This window comes from Phyllobates terribilis, unplaced genomic scaffold (genome assembly GCF_046119375.1).
Source record: "Phyllobates terribilis strain yellow unplaced genomic scaffold, ASM4611937v1 Scaffold_8__6_contigs__length_399053987, whole genome shotgun sequence".
NCBI classification, from domain to species: domain Eukaryota; kingdom Metazoa; phylum Chordata; class Amphibia; order Anura; family Dendrobatidae; genus Phyllobates; species Phyllobates terribilis.
This window is the reverse complement of record NW_027362768.1, coordinates 57,945,528-57,959,732: the sequence shown is the minus strand read 5'-3', so window position 1 is coordinate 57,959,732 and position 14,205 is coordinate 57,945,528. Positions and strand designations below refer to the sequence as shown.

The window sequence follows — 14,205 nt, the reverse complement described above, 5'->3', positions numbered from 1 at the left end:
AGAGGCTGGGTCAAGTTCACAGGTGGTGAGATGTGACTCGGAGAATACAGAGGAAAGTTGATCTTCCATGATGGTGGAAAAGCTGGTTTTGGAGGAGGAGAGTTGAGTAGTTATGAGAAGGGGCTGTGGAGACTTATGACCAAAGCTTTGCCTTATGTTTTCAATCTTCTGTTTGAAGAATGAGGCAAAGTCTTCAGCTGAGATGAGTGGGGAGGGAGGAGGAGCTGGGGGATGGAGTAAAGAATTGAAAGTACTGAATAGCTGTGTAGGGTTGTGAGACAGGGAGGATATGAGCAATGAGAAGTAGGTTTGTTTTGCTGCAGTTAGTGTGGACTTGAAAGTAGTGAGTGACTGTTTGAATGCGATGAAGTTCTCATTGGAGTGGGACCTTTTCCAACTCTGTTCAGCAACCCTGGAAGCCCATCTCAGTTCTTTAGTCAGGCTGGTGTGCCAGGTTGTGTGAGCATTGGTGTGTGTGAGGGGGCGACTAAATTGAGAGCTGCAGCTGTTGTGGTGTTACATAAAGCAGCAGCAGCATCTGCATCGTGTAAGGAATTTATGTCTGTTAGAGGGAGAAGGGATTCAGAGAGTGAGTGTAGGTCAAGGTGTTTGAGATTTCTGCGAGAGTGTGCAAGTTTCTGGATAGGGGATTGTGGACCTGGAGAGGAGAGGGAAGAGAATGTGAGTAAGTTGTGGTCAGAAAGAGGGAGAGGTGAGTTAGAAAGGTTGGATAGGGAACAGAGGCGGGTGAAGATGAGGTCCAATGTGTGTCCATCTTTGTGAGTGATTGCGGAAGACCATTGAGTGAAACTGAAGGAGGAAGTGAGGAATAGAAGCTTAGAGACAGATGAGTGGGAAGTATCAGTGGGGATGTTGAAGTCACCCATCATGATAGTGGGAATGTCAGCGGAAAGGAAATGGAGTAGCCAGGTAGTGGAGTGGTGTAAGAAGGTGGTAGCTGGCCCTGGGGGGCGGTAAATGACAGTCAGTTGGAGGTTGGAGGGGGAGTAGATGTGCACACAGTGCACCTCAAAAGAGGGGAGGGTGGCAATGGGATATGTGAGAAGGAGCAGCTATCAGAAAGATAAACTCCTTGGAGCAAGCCAACTCCTCTACCATTCTTGCTGCTGGGGCGGGGTCTGTGGGAGCAGTTGAATAAGCCGTACGAGAGTGAAGCTGGAGAGGTTGTGTCAGAGGGGGTGAGCCAGGTTTCGGTGATGGCGAGGAAGGAAAGTTTGTTAGTAATGAAAAGATCATGGATGTAGGAAAGTTTGTTGCAGACACAGCGAGCGTTCCATAGTGCTCCTATTAGTGGGACTGGGGAAGTGGGGGCTGGGCGGATGGGTATGAGGATAGAAAGGTGGCAGAAATGTATAATAGATCCAGTATGAGAGGTAGACGTGACTGTGGGTATGTGGTGAGGGGGGGCCTGGATATGGAGAGATATCGCTGGCAGTGAGGAGGAGCAGAGAAAGTGTTAGCAGGTGGGAGCAGGAGAAAGCATGAGGTGGTTCTCTGTGTTTGGAGACAAAGGATTGCATGTTGAGGAACAGTTCTGAGGAGAAGGTGATATCGATGGGGAGAATGGAGGGAGAGATGACCAGTTCCTTACTAGGAGTAGGGATTAGAGGGGTTAGTAGAAAATGAAGGACTATAGAGGAGAGAGTGAAAACAAACAGGAACATTGTTTACTGTGACTAAGTATCCAGTTATCTTCAGTTCCCTTCTAATTCAATTATGGTATAATTCTTAGCTGAGTGTATCTTCAGTACACTTCTGTGTTACACTTGTATGTTACGCTGGCAGACTGACGTCCTGCAGACATATAGCTCACAATATATTTGTTACAAAATGCAGGCAGCTGTGAAACAGAGGGGAGCGGTCTCTGCTCATCTATATCAGATAATTAAGATATAGGGAAAATATATATTCTTGTACCGTGTTAGCCAGGAGATAGAAAAATATTTAGATTTGAGAGTCCTCAGTGGTTGATACCTTTTAATGGCTAACTGAAAAGATGGTAACAAATTGCAAGCTTTCGAGACTACTCTGGTCTCTTCATCAGGCATAGTATAAGACAAAATCTGAAGAGTCACATATTTATACACAATAAGACACACAAGAAAAAAAAAGAGATAAACAGTTCTGGCTATAAATATTTTAGCAGTTAATAGATAATAAGTGTGAAGGTTTTATTGTCCTGTGACCAGGTCCAGGGTTGTGATGGCCTCACAATTCTGAGGAGCACATTCCCTAGTTGATGTAGAATGACATAAATCCATGCAACACATTCATTCCGGCTCTGAAAGTGTTAAAGGTCATCATCAGTTTATATTCTGAGACTCTTCTTTCTCTTTGAGATTTGAAGTTACCTTTTAATACTAGTAATTTCATATCTTTTATGCTGTGATCAGGGGAACAAAAATGCTTGGCTACAGGCAGATCTATTCTTTTTTCTTTTATTGTGTGGCGATGATGATTCATCCTTGTTCTAAGTTTCTGCCCTGTCTCCCCTACATAAAGACCCCCAGCAGGACATTTGGTACATATAATTAAGTACACTACATTAGATGTGATTCAGCTGAACGTACCTGGGATCTTATAGTCCTGATGTGAATTGGGAATCTTTATCTTGTCTGTGGTCGTTATAAACGGACAGGTTTTACATTTTTTCTGGTTGCAAGGAAAGGTACCTGTAGCTGGTGGAGATGACAGGGAGCTTCTGACAATGATGCTTCTTACATTTGGGGGCTGCCTGAAACACAGAAGTGGGGGGTCGGGTCTGGAAATATGGATTGTAATCGGGCATCATTTTGTAGTAAGGGTTGTAGTTTCCGTGCAGCTCTTCTTAGCGCCTCCAGATTTGGATTGTAGGTGACTACTAGAGGCACCCGGTGGTTTTCTTGTTTGGTTTTGTAATGTAGGAGATGATTCCTTGATATTCTGGTGGCTCTTGTAATCTGGTTCTCAATTGTTCTTGGATGGTAGCCCTGTTTCAAAAAGGTCTTTCTGAGGCCATCAAGGTGTTTGTCTCTATCCATCTGGTTGGAACATATTCGATTGTATCTGATGGCTTGGCTGTAAACAATAGAGTTTTTTATGTATTTTGGATGGAAACTGTCCCATTTAAGGTATGTAGGACGGTCGATTGGTTTTCGGGATAAAGGATGTCTCTATTTCATTGGTCTGTAGCTTGATAATGGTGTCCAAAAAGTTAATTTCAGTACAGGAGTAGTTGAGTGTTAGGTTGATGGTGGGATGAAATCGATTAAAGTGTTCATGGAACGTCTTCAGCTGTTGCTCAGACCCCGTCCAGATGATTAAAATATCATCAATGAAACGATAGTAGGCCAGAGGCCTGATGGGACATGAGGACAAAAAGTCACTTTCAAGCTTGGCCATGAAAAGATTTGCGTACTGTGGAGCCATTTTACTTCCCATCGCTGTACCAGTTTCCTGTAGATCTATGTTGTTATCAAATTCAAAGTAATTGTGGGTGAGAATGAATTCTGTAAGTTTGACCACAGAATCAGCAACAATTCCTGTATTTTCTATGAAGATTTTGCAGGCATTTAATCCATCCTTGTATGGGATATTAAAATACAAAGATTCCACAACCATGGTGGCCAGGATGGTTCCTTCTGATAGAAGACCTACTGCTAGTTTATTCAGTAGGTCTGTCGTGTCCTGAATGTAGCTGGGTGTACTCTTTACCAGTGATTTAAGAACACACTCTACCCATCCAGCAACTTGCTCAGTAAGGGTGCCCACACATGAAATAATTGGTCTTCCTGGATTTCCAGATTTGTGGATTTTGGGGAGCATATAGAATGTCCCTATTCTTGGACTCTCTGGTATCAGGTCATCGGCTCTTATGGATTCATCAGGCAGACACGATACCAACTTGTTTAGTTCCTTGTAATAGTCCAGTGTAGGATCAGACTCCAGTTTTTTGTAGTAGCGCGTGTCTACCAGTTGTCTGCTTGCTTCCTTCATGTAGTCTGATGTGTTCATCATGACTATTGCACCACCCTTGTCAGCAGGTTTAATGATGATTTCTTTGTTTGTTTTTAAAGATTGTATGGCCTCTCTTTCCTGGGCACTGATATTGGATGCTTGTCTCCTGATTGTGTCTAAGATGGTGGATTTTATCACATGTCTGAAGGAGTCTATATATGTATCCAAATGAGGGTTTCGTCCAGGTGGAGGAGTCCAATCTGACCTCTTCTTGGTTGTCAAGATCCCTTTTCCTTCAGTTGGGGTGGGTTCTGAATCTTCTGTAGCATTGAAGTATTCCCTCAGGCGCAGTCTCCTGAAATAATTTTCCATATCACTACAGAGTTCAGTTTTATCTAGGGCCTTAGTAGGACAAAATGAGAGTCCTCTAGAAAGCACGGTCAGCTCCGCTTTGTTTGGTGTATAATCTGACAGATTGATAACACAGTTAGATGCTTCTTTGTCTGAAATGGAGTGGTTGTCCAAATTGTCAGGTTTTGGCTTTGTTTTGTAACTGTTTGCATAGCGCCCTGAGTTTAGGCGCAATCTGTGCAGCTTCTTTTCCTTGTTATGAATCAGAAGGGTCCGTAGTTTGTTATAGTATTGCTGTAATTTTTGCTCTGTGTTTTCTGTAAGTGTTTTCCTCTGAGTTTCAAATTGCCCTTGGACTTTACTCTTGATGCTGTAGAAGACATGCAAAAGGTGGTTCCTTTGTCTCTCAGAAGTCCTGTGGCAAAGGTTTTGTGCATAATGAGTATTGTAGGTATGAAGAATTGGGTTTGTAATCCAGAGTCCTTTGGGAATTAGATTCTCCTTTTTGCATTTAGATAAGAAAAAAATGTCGCTGTCCAATTGTGCACGTTTCTTCAGAAGTGGCTTAAGTTCCATGAAGATGTGGTACATTTGTGGCACCCCAGGGGTCTGGTTTCCACAGTAACGGGAATGTTATGTCTGAGAGCAGGTGGGAGGTCTCTTGGTCAGGGATCCTGTGCATGCCACACCTCCTGCCCAGTCCTGGGAGGGGAAGGACTTCCCCTATATAAACCTAGGGCTGAGGCAGGGTTAGTGAGTAGAGAAGAAGTAGAGACAGAGAAGAGAAGCAGATATAGGAAAGAACATCAGGAGCTCTGTGGGAGCAGTGCTACAAGGAGTCAGGGGCTGGCAGCTGCAGAGCTCGCCCTGACTGAGAAGATTTCTTACCGGACCCGGAGTCCGAGGCTGTGGGGACTAACTCCTACCCAGCAGCAGAATCCGTCAGGCAGGGGATTTCAGGTCCTCTGGCCAAGAAACCCGAAGGCACGGTCACACGCATGGGACCAGCACCGCCGTCGTGGAGCGGAAGCTACTAGAAGGCCCCGAGTCACCGGCCATACGGGTGAGCACCACACGGTACACTCAGGGACGTGGGCTACTTATACCCGCTTCTAGCAAGGTAGCCAGAAGAGTATCGTTAGTTTGGGAGGCCTACAACTCCGCCTGGCCAGGGGAGATCCCATCTGCTCAAGGACTGACCAGGCCCCAATCGCTAGCCAGTACTCCGGGAGGGTCTATCGTTGTCACCAGTAAACACCCTGAACTACACCGTACCGTCTCTGAGTGGTTCCTGCTACCCCCATCATCCACGTCGGCTGCCCTGAGGCCATACCCCTCCCGTTGGGGGTTATACTATCACGCTGCACAATCCTACCACCGGCCTCAGCGGTCTGCCCTGCAGCAGCAGCTCCTTAGCTGTACTCAACGGGTGGCGTAGTCGTCCAACATCTACCGCTAATACAGCGCCACTTAGTCTGACTCCCTGGGCACGGACCGGATCACCGCCACGAGACTACAACCCTCAAGAGATCCGGCTCCGGGTAAGCTCCTGCATGCGCAACGTAGCGCGACACAGGCCCAGGGGCGCGTCAACTTTTGGCGTAGTCAGCAGGATCACGTGCCCGCAACCACCGGGTACTGCGTGCCTGAAAAAGACTGTTCAAACTTACCTGTGGTGAAGATTCCCGCCATCCGGCGCCATCTTCCGCTTCCTTCCCGCCATCGGTGGAGTTTTCCCGCTATCCGGCGCCATCTTCAGCCTTCTTCCCGCCACACGTGGAGTTTTCCCGCCATTGGACGCCATCTTGAGGACGCCGCGCGGGAAGAAGAGGGGCGTGGACTCCGAAAGTGCGCGAGAACTGAAGCCCCGCCTCACGTCCGGACATTGCGTAAGGTCCTGGAAGGAGCCCAGCAGACGCCGACGTCACAGGAGCGCGACGGAAGGTCCTCAACCCTGACGATCCACTGCGGAGCCGCGGCCTACGGAAGAGGATCATCGCAAGGTAGGCCACGGTCCACTAGGGGGGAGAAGGATGCCGGATACGGAGGAGAGCTTCACCGCTTCAACCCCCGCCAGCGCCACCGCTGTTGCGGTCATGCCTTTCACCATGCCCTATATCCCGGGGGCAGCCTGGCTACCCCAGTACTCAGGGGAGTCACATACCCTGCATGACTTTAGAGAAAAGCTGGATAGCCTCTTCCAGGTGTACCCCCTCACAGAGGAGCAAAAAGTGAGCATCCTGGTGGCCCAATTAACCGGGGCAGCCCAAAGGGAGGTAAAGTCCTGGCCACCTGGGGGGAGGACTGTCGCAGGGATACTAACCCGGCTGAGGGACACCTTTGATACCCGCACCTCAGCCGAGATCAAGCTTAGATTCTACGGGTGCAAACAGCGGGCACATGAGAGTATAAGGGACTATGCCCTGAACCTACAGGAGGCCCTGAGAGCCATTAAGCAGACCGACCCTGACGGCGTGGGAGACGAGGACAGGCTGTTGACTGAACAATTTATAGAGGGTTTATATTGCAATGCCCACCGAACCCAGTTGCGGGCAATGGCCTTACAGGACCCTCATCTGGGATTTGCACAGTTCAAGGACAGAGCCATCCGGGTGCTTCGAGAACCGGCACCAGGTGGCGTTGTGACCCACAGACGCCCCACTACCACTTACCACCAGGAGGCGGCGCCCTTGTCGGCAGGGCCTGTGGGAGCTGATGCGCAGGCTTTGAACAATGACCCGGCTCCAGACCTGCACCATCAGGTCCAAGAGCTAGCTAAAAGCGTTGCTGCGCTAACCCGAACTGTGCAGTCTTTACAGGTTTCCACTCCAGGGAAGATCCAGCTGGCATCCGGACCGGAGGATATCCCGTGGCGTCGACCAAGGAGGACCCCACCGGCCAGAGGAAGACCCAGCGACCGATACAACGAGGACGGACGACCCATCTGCCACCGCTGCAATCAACCCGGACATATGGCAAGGTACTGTCCTTTAAACTGGCACAACCTGGGGTAGAGGGCCAACCCCCAGGAAAAAGATCACCAGGCCCATCGAACTGGCGCGACAAATATGTGGGAGGACGTCCAGTCTTACCCGTGGTACTGGATGGCATTCCTATGAGTGCCCTACTAGACACCGGGTCACAGGTCACCACCATCCCGTACGTGCTCTTCAAGCAGTACTGGAATGACTCGGATATCACCCGCTACCCTGACGACGACTTGAGTATCATCGCCAGCAATGGTCAGCCCGTGCCACAGATTGGATTTAAAGAGGTGACCATTAAAATCGGTAGAGTCGAATTGGCAGCACAGGGACTGATCATTGTAGACATTGACAAACACGAGAGTGACCCAAAGATAACTCTAGGAACTAATGTAATTGAAAATTGTCTTGCAGAGGTGATTTTCCTTTTACAGCAGGTTGCCAAGAACGCCAGCTCCGGCCAGCAGCGAGTGCTCCAGAAAGAGATCCGGGCACTGATGCGACGGCAACAGCTAGAACTCTCCGGTGGTGAGATTGGTAGCGTGCGAATGTGTGACCCTTTCCCTATTGCCATGCCCCCGAAAAGTGAAATGATGATTTGGTGCCGGGCAGCTATTGGTCTGAGAGGTAGAGATTACCAGGCAATGGTAGAACCAGTTTACTCAGACAGTAGGCCCACCATTTTGACAGCACGGGGGGTGGTCAATGTACCCCATGGGAGGGTGCCCGTTCGCATAATAAATATCGGGAAGAGGGAAGTGTACCTGCCCCGGTATGCCACGCTAGCCAAATTGTATACCATCAATCAAGATTCCATACAGTCCGTAGAACCCTTGCCTCCATCTTCCCCGGAGGAAGGTAACGGCTCTAAGAAAACAATGGAGGACTGGTGTCAGCAACTACATTTGGGTACTGACTCCACTCCCTCACACCAGAAACAGGGAGTCTATCGGGTGGTTCAAGAGTACGAGAGAGTGTTTAGTAAACACCCGTTAGACTTCGGGCGAGTCAAGGGGGTAGAACACCACATCCCCACGGGAGACCATCCTCCCATAAAAGAGAGGTATCGACCCGTACCCCCTGCACACTACCAACACGCCAAGGGGATGCTTAGAGACATGAAGGAGGCTGGGGTGATCAGGGATAGCTGTAGCCCCTGGGCAGCTCCACTAGTCTTAGTCAAAAAGAAAGACAACACCATGAGGATGTGTGTAGATTACCGGAAAATCAACCGTATCACACACAAGGATGCGTACCCCTTACCAAGGATAGAGGAGTCTTTGGCTGCTTTAAGATCTGCTAACTTCTTCTCTACCTTGGATCTCACTAGTGGGTACTGGCAGGTTCCTGTAGCAGAGGCGGACCGGGAGAAGACCGCATTCACCACCCCGATGGGACTTAGCGAGTTTACCTGCATGCCGTTCGGACTCTGCAACGCACCAGGGACCTTCCAACGATTAATGGAGTGCTGTCTGGGCCACAGAAACTTCGAGACGGTCTTGTTGTACCTGGACGATGTCATCGTATATTCCAAGACGTATGAGGACCACCTGAAACACCTGGCGGAAGTGTTCGAAGCTCTGGCAAGCTACGGCCTAAAGGTGAAACCCTCCAAGTGTCACCTCCTGAAACCAAAGGTGCAGTACCTGGGACACGTGGTGAGTGCTGATGGAGTGGCTCCCGACCCTGATAAGATCACCGCAATTAAGGAATGGCCAAGTCCCTCCAGTGTAAAGGAAGTGCGGCAGTTCCTCGGGTTGGTAGGCTATTACCGCAGATTCATCCCCGGTTTCACCAAAAAGGCAGCTCCTATGCAGGACCTCCTGATAGGCCAGTCCCGGAAGGCCAAGAACCAGAAGCCACCCTTCAGATGGGAGAAGTTAGAAGAAGAGTCCTTCCGCCAGCTGAAGATGGCCCTCACGGGGGATGAAATCCTGGCGTACCCTGATTACAGCCAGCCCTTTATCCTCTACACCGACGCAAGTAACATCGGGCTAGGAGCCGTGCTGTCCCAGATCCAGCAGGGGAAAGAACGAGTAATCGCTTACGCCAGCCGAAAACTGCGACCCACCGAGAGAAACCCTGAGAATTACAGCTCATTTAAGCTAGAGTTCCTGGCAGTGGTGTGGGCAGTCACCGAACGCTTTAAGCACTACCTCGCTTCTTCCCGGTTCACCGTGTACACGGATAACAACCCGTTGACACACCTGGACACTGCAAGACTCGGTGCCCTAGAGCAGAGATGGATGGCCCGTCTGTCCAACTACGAGTTCACAATCAAATACCGGGCAGGACGCTCCAATACCAACGCGGACGCCCTGTCCAGGATGCCAAACCTACCGGACGTAGGAGAAGATCCAGAGGGACTGGAAGAAGTTGAACTCCCCGCGTTCCACCGTCATGGGACTATCCAGTATTCCCATCGGGTAAGGAGTAAGCAAGCCGCTACGTTTAACCCCTTGCCTCACTACAACTGGGAGGAAACGCAAGACAGTGACCCTGCCGTCCGACTGGTGAAGGAGATGCTGACTCGGCCAGAGGCTCGCCTTGACCCAGACGCTCCGGAGGAAGCCAAGCAACTGTGGGCTGAGAAGAGTCAACTGTTCCTTTACAAGGGGAAGTTGTGCCGCAGAATGGTTAACTCCCGGACGCATGAACTAATCTGGCAAGTAGTGGTGCCACGGAGAGACGCAGCCATGGTGATGGAGGCATACCACGACGGGACTGGACACTTCGGATGGAAGAAGCTGGAGTTCCTGCTGCGCGGGCGGTTCCACTGGGTAGGCATGAGGGGAACCATCGAGAGGTGGTGCAGAGACTGTGTCCCGTGCAACCTAAGAAGGAAGGACCGTGCCAGCCAGAAGACTCCCCTGCAGTCCATCATCACCCGGCAGCCGTTGGAACTGGTAGCCTTGGATCATGTAAAACTGACCCCAAGCAGAAGTGGCTACGTTTACGCACTAACCATCGTGGATCACTACTCCCGGTTCTTGGTTGTCGTCCCCGTCAAGGACTTAACAGCTCGAACAGCAGCTAGAGCCTTCCAGCAGCACTTCTGCCGTCCACACGGGTACCCGGACCAAGTGCTGACAGACCAGGGACCTGCCTTTGAAGCGGAGGTCTTCCAGGAATTCTGCAATCTGTATGGCTGCCGGAAGATAAGGACGACACCCTATCATCCGCAAACTAATGGACTTTGTGAGAAAATGAACCAGGTGGTAATGGATCTTCTGAAAACGTTGCCCCTGGAAGAACGCAGTCTGTGGCCTGAGAAGCTGCCCGATCTGGTGGACCTATACAACCACATCCCGGTAGGTTCCACCAACTGTACCCCGGCTTACCTGATGAGGGCAAGGCCTGGTAAGCTACCTGTTGACCTGGAGATGGGAGTCCTGACACCCGAGGACACTTCACCAGAAGCAGACTGGGACACAGAGAGGCAGCAGCAGTACCGGAAAGTACAGGAGAGCGTGGAGCGAAGTCTCTGTCAAGCTAGGGAAAGACAAGAGAAAACTTACAACCAGTATGCTCCCGCTGTTCCCCTGGTACCCGGAGAGCAGGTCTTGAAGAGGAAAAGGCGGCTCCACAAGTTGGACGACCAGTGGGAGAAGGACCCGTACATCGTACTGCCCTCAAGCCACGACAACCCAAAGGTCTGTACCATCAGTAAAGACGGAGGGGAAACCACAACCATTGTATCCCGGGATCACCTGAAGAAGTGTCCCAAACAGCTACGGAACCCTGAAGAGGAACAAGAAGACCCTCGACCCGTAGAGGAAAGGGAAGACATGGTTAGTACTGTGCTCGGAGACTTCCCTCGGTCTTGGACTCAAGTCAATGGCGCAGTTGTGATACCCGTACTCACCTTCCTCCAACCAGCATCCCAAGCACCTATGGAGCAACAGGTAGAGCTGGAAGAACAGCCGGTCCAGGAGGCAGAAGACTCCACACAAGCAGAACAGGAGGATCAACCCTCTGCTTATAGTGAGCCTGCCGTACCCCTAGTGAGCCAAACAGCCGGTAGACAGCTGCCCAGTTTACCCTTGACAGCTTCTACACCCTGTAGTTCAGGGCCAGACAGTCAGCTCCGTAGGTCCACTAGGGCCACTAGAGGCCAGTTACCCGCAAGTTGGAGGATTTGAAGTGTTTAAATTGTTTTATTTGTGGTCACCTGTCTGTTACTTGTAAATAATTATGTGTCTCTAGTTATTTTTAGGAGTCCTTGGTGGATTTACCGGGAATCCTTGTACAATTGGTTGGAGCGTAACCTAGGAATGGACTAAAGACTGTTAAGGACTCAGGGCAGGACAGACCCCTACCTGGTTACGTCTCCCTGTTTTGGTGAAATGGACACCTTTGTTTTCTTCAAAACTGCACCCGGTTGCGGACACGCTGTAACCATCTTTATGTGTTTTTCTTATTGTATTATTATTGTTTATACCTTGTTATGTTTTTCTAAAAATATGTTTAGTCCCGGAGTACTAAATTTCACTAGGGGGGAATGTGGCACCCCAGGGGTCTGGTTTCCACAGTAACGGGAATGTTATGTCTGAGAGCAGGTGGGAGGTCTCTTGGTCAGGGATCCTGTGCATGCCACACCTCCTGCCCAGTCCTGGGAGGGGAAGGACTTCCCCTATATAAACCTAGGGCTGAGGCAGGGTTAGTGAGTAGAGAAGAAGTAGAGACAGAGAAGAGAAGCAGATATAGGAAAGAACATCAGGAGCTCTGTGGGAGCAGTGCTACAAGGAGTCAGGGGCTGGCAGCTGCAGAGCTCGCCCTGACTGAGAAGATTTCTTACCGGACCCGGAGTCCGAGGCTGTCGGGACTAACTCCTACCCAGCAGCAGAATCCGTCAGGCAGGGGATTTCAGGTCCTCTGGCCAAGAAACCCGAAGGCACGGTCACACGCATGGGACCAGCACCGCCGTCGTGGAGCGGAAGCTACTAGAAGGCCCCAAGTCACCGGCCATACGGGTGAGCACCACACGGTACACTCAGGGACGTGGGCTACTTATACCCGCTTCTAGCAAGGTAGCCAGAAGAGTATCGTTAGTTTGGGAGGCCTACAACTCCGCCTGGCCAGGGGAGATCCCATCTGCTCAAGGACTGACCAGGCCCCAATCGCTAGCCAGTACTCCGGGAAGGTCTATCGTTGTCACCAGTAAAGACCCTGAACTACACCGTACCGTCTCTGAGTGGTTCCTGCTACCCCCATCATCCACGTCGGCTGCCCTGAGGCCATACCCCTCCCGTTGGGGGTTATACTATCACGCTGCACAATCCTACCACCGGCCTCAGCGGTCTGCCCTGCAGCAGCAGCTCCTTAGCTGTACTCAACGGGTGGCGTAGTCGTCCAACATCTACCGCTAATACAGCGCCACTTAGTCTGACTCCCTGGGCACGGACCGGATCACCGCCACGAGACTACAACCCTCAAGAGATCCGGCTCCGGGTAAGCTCCCGCATGCGCAACGCAGCGCGACACAGGCCCAGGGGCGCGTCACATTCAGGTATCCTCCATTTTGATATAGGGAAAATATATATTCTTGTACCATGTTAGCCAGTAGATAGAAAAATATTTATCACAGCATATTGATCACAGCATAAAAGATATGAAATTACTAGTATTAAAAGGTAACTTCAAATCTCAAAGAGAAAGAAGAGAAAGAAGAGTCTCAGAATATAAACTGATGATGACCTTTAACACTTTCAGAGCAGGAATGAATGTGTCGCATGGATTTATGTCATTCTACATCAACTAAGGAATGTGCTCCTCAGAATTGTGAGGCCATCACAACCCTGGACCTGGTCACAGGACAATAAAACCTTCACACTCCTTATCTGTTAACTGCTAAAATATTTATAGCCAGAACTGTTTATCTCTTCCATAATAACTCTGCTTTTCATCACCTGTCTTACTTATTGCATTTTTTTTTCTTGTGTGTCTTATTGTGTATAAATATGTGACTCTTCAGATTTTGTCTTATACCATGCCTGATGAAGAGACCTGAGTAGTCTCGAAAGCTTGCAATTTGTTACCATCTTTTCAGTTAGCCATTAAAAGGTGTCAACCACTGAGGACTCTCAAATCTAGATAATTAAGACTAAGCCAGATGCAGGATATTTAAGGCAGAGTAAACAAGGAGGTCATAAATAAGGGTGGGGGTAGTGCAGTGATTAGGTGAAAGACATACCAGAGCACACATACAGCCAGCAAAGGTATGGGGGAATCACAGTGGGAGGAAAGCTGGGTTGCATACCAGAACACACATACAGCCAGCAAAGGTATGGGGGAATCATAGTAGGAGGAAAGCTGGGTTGCATACCTGTAGGAGGAATGGAGAAACAGGATCTTGATTAGAATGCAATGGTTATAGATGATGAGATGCAGTCTGTATACATCATATTAAATTCTGGTATAATTCTTAGCTGAGTATATCTTCAGTACACTTCTATGTTACGCTGGCAGACTGACGTCCTGCAGATGTATAGCTCACAATATATTTGTTACAAAAGGCAGACAGCTGTGAAACAGAGGGGAGTGGCCTCTGTTCATCTATATCAGATAATTAAGCCTAAACCAGATGCAGGATATTTAAGGCAGAGTAAACAAGGAGGTCATAAATAAGGGTGGGGGTAGAGCAGTGATTAGGTGAAAGACATATGAAAACACACATACAGCCAGCAAAGGTATGGGGGAATCACAGTAGAAGGAATATATTCATTACCTTATGAGTTAGAATGCCCAGGTGTCCACAACACCTGACGTGCATTTAACACTGAAAAGCTTCGTCCAGTGGTGATAAGATGCTGGTCAGGTAGCGATTTATGGTGTCACCAACCAATAGAAGAGGAGTTGTGTTAATCCCTATGAAGACCCATTCAAATTCAAAGGGCTGCCGCATGGAGAAGTT

At 49.5% G+C, this 14,205-nt stretch overlaps 1 protein-coding gene across 1 annotated transcript in view; it reads left to right on the top strand.

Moving 5' to 3' along the window:
• PDC (phosducin) overlaps window positions 1-14,205 on the top strand; it is a 235,009-nt gene that overhangs the window by 160,888 nt on the left and 59,916 nt on the right. The gene's annotated exons all lie outside the window — the stretch shown is intronic.